Here is a 1,396-nt window from a genome sequence, read left to right as displayed (position 1 = left end):
CGATGACTGGAAAAGACTGAACATCAACATACATTGCAAATCAGCATCGGTAAGCCAGACATGCGTGCCAGCACTGAAAGGAAAAGGTCACTGATCTTGACCAAATATTATTTTGATACACTGAACATTTCCATGTCTATATTTCTGTTATCATTGCACAAAAGAAATTGAATGTACTCAGACAGTAACTATGATCTCAGACTGTACCACTTTATAAATATCTTTTTCACAGTAACAATTCCTGCAAGCCATGATGTCAATCAACTTTGTGCCACCAAAACCGAGTGTCACGATTGTCTAGTCTTTGTAAAGTCTCACTTAAATTACTGTTTTATCGTATGAATGGGCAAATGGGGTAAACACGTGGCCTCATCGTAATCATACTGGTTATCAACCGACAGTCAACAGAAAGCATGTAAAACTACTTACACCAATAGACAAATCTGACGTACATCATGTGACTGATATTTCAACAATCGAGATCTGAGCATTGCCAGTAGTAAAACAAACAAACAAACAAACAACAACAACAACAACAAAAAGCACACACACACACACACACACACACACACACGCACACGCACACACAAACCCAACAACTCTGATATGCGGTGGGAAGTGAAAGATGGTTTTAATAGTGATAAATGAAAGACATCTAGCTTTAAACAGTGGCTCAATGGGATCGCACCTGTGAAGTCATGGCGAATCATTCATCTTGTGAAACGATGAATCGTGTGACTCCACAGGTCAGTGCATGGGCGCCATGCTTGCATTAAGCACACGGTATATATTCCTTCTTTATGTGCATGTTTCAAACATTTTCCCAATCACTTTTCGTGCGTTCTTTGATTTTGTAAAAGATCTCACAGCAGTTACCTCACTTGTAGCTGCATGTGTGCTTCCAGATACTTCTTTTTTGCTTGTGTTGGTGTTCACTACCATGCACACATTTCCAGAAGTTCACATCCGAGAGAGGCGTCTAGAGCAGACCGAATGTGACCGAGGGACTCTTACAAGAGACAGAAGCACGCCGCGTGTAGTATACAACATCATTTTAGGAGATCATTCTTCAATCAAGCGATTGGGGGGAGGAGGGGGAGGGAGGAAGTGCTGCATTAGCAATGTGCATAATTATAATATCAACTCCTGTTCTGTGAAGTACTCTGTACGACTAGATTTTTTTTCTCTTCAAGATGTCAAATGTCTTGGGGGGAAAAATGGTGTAGAATTTGGTGAGTCGATGCATTCTGAATATGGTGGTCATGTAGATCCAGTGTCATGACAATAACAACCGAGGCATAGTTGGGTCCACATGCAGTGTCTGAAATGAATATATATAAGTGAAACCATATTAATTTAAAGAGTATGAGAATGGACCAGCACCAAAAAGTGACAA

Source organism: Babylonia areolata, chromosome 4 (assembly GCF_041734735.1).
Source record: "Babylonia areolata isolate BAREFJ2019XMU chromosome 4, ASM4173473v1, whole genome shotgun sequence".
Taxonomy (NCBI): domain Eukaryota; kingdom Metazoa; phylum Mollusca; class Gastropoda; order Neogastropoda; family Buccinidae; genus Babylonia; species Babylonia areolata.
Note: the sequence above shows the minus strand (reverse complement) of the source record.